Below are 1,327 nucleotides of genomic sequence, written 5' to 3'. Positions count from 1 at the left end.
GGTTTCGAACCCGGAACCCAGGACATTTTGATCACTAATCAAGGACGCTATCCCTAGACCACAGGCTCTCAACCCTGTAGCATTAATGATGCCAAATCCAATGGTAACAATGCCAACTCTATGTAGGTATCGGATAAACGTAAAAGGAAAAGAAGAGAAAAGGAACATGCTCCACACAGAAGCGGCTATAACAGAATAGACCTTTCGTGAGTCTTAAAGTGTTACAACAGAGTAATGATTATGGATTATTACTTTTTTGGGGTTCATGGACGATGAGAAAGCTTTCGACCCTTTTTCAACAAAATCTGTAATAACCCTTTAGATTCATGTTCTTATCCTGAAGAATACGCACAAATTAACAATCAAGTTATGTAATCAGTGCATCAATTCTTGAACGGTACATATGGTAGGGGACGTCTATTAATTACTCGAGGGCTTTTCTTTAAAATATTACCCCATTCTCTCTTGGAGAAAGTTGATGAGTTGTGGTGTGATACCCATCCCCCTTATGTGAGGTTAACCGCGTGGATGGAAAAATATATGTAAAAATGAAGTTTTTTAAAATTTATACTAACATTGATTAAAAGACCTTAAAACCATGTTTTATTTACAAAGTGTTTTAAACAGTACTTTTAAGACGTCATTAAAAACCCTATTTTAAACAATGGAACCTTGAGAAGTATTCGGACTGAGGGAAGGACGGAAAGACAGAGATTGACGGACAACAAAGCTATATGAAAGTAATGTTAACCGTTTTGATGGATTTCTAAAAAACGGACCTGTTATTGGTACATTATGTAGCCTACATTAATGTCTCTGAACATTTACTTACTCTGCACATACAAAAATAACATAAGATAGAACTTAACTCACTGAGCACTCTTTGATTAAATTCGTTGATATGTTATCATAAGCACTAGATATTTTGATTTAACTCACTGAGCACTCTTTGATTAAATTCGTTGATATGTTATCATAAACACTAGATATTCTGATTTTAAGGATTTTATGACAGATACTTGTAACGCCGGAACTGCATATCCTCCTATTTACATCTATTGTACTATAAATTTTTTCCTTATTTTGTTACCTGAAGATATGACATTTCTGTGTCTTTATATATTGTAAATGTTTAATAATTTGTATATATATATATATATATATATATATATATATATATATATATCGCTGTATAATTGGTTTGTTTTGTAAATATTATTTGTATTTTTACGCTGGGTCTTGCCTAGGGAAAACTATGCTATCGAACGATTACATCGATAGGTCGTGCGGAGAACCAAAGAGTTTAGAATCTTTGGTAGTGTTAACT

The sequence above is a fragment of the Schistocerca piceifrons genome, chromosome 1 (genome assembly GCF_021461385.2).
Source record: "Schistocerca piceifrons isolate TAMUIC-IGC-003096 chromosome 1, iqSchPice1.1, whole genome shotgun sequence".
Classification (NCBI taxonomy): domain Eukaryota; kingdom Metazoa; phylum Arthropoda; class Insecta; order Orthoptera; family Acrididae; genus Schistocerca; species Schistocerca piceifrons.
This window is presented reverse-complemented; position numbering follows the sequence as displayed.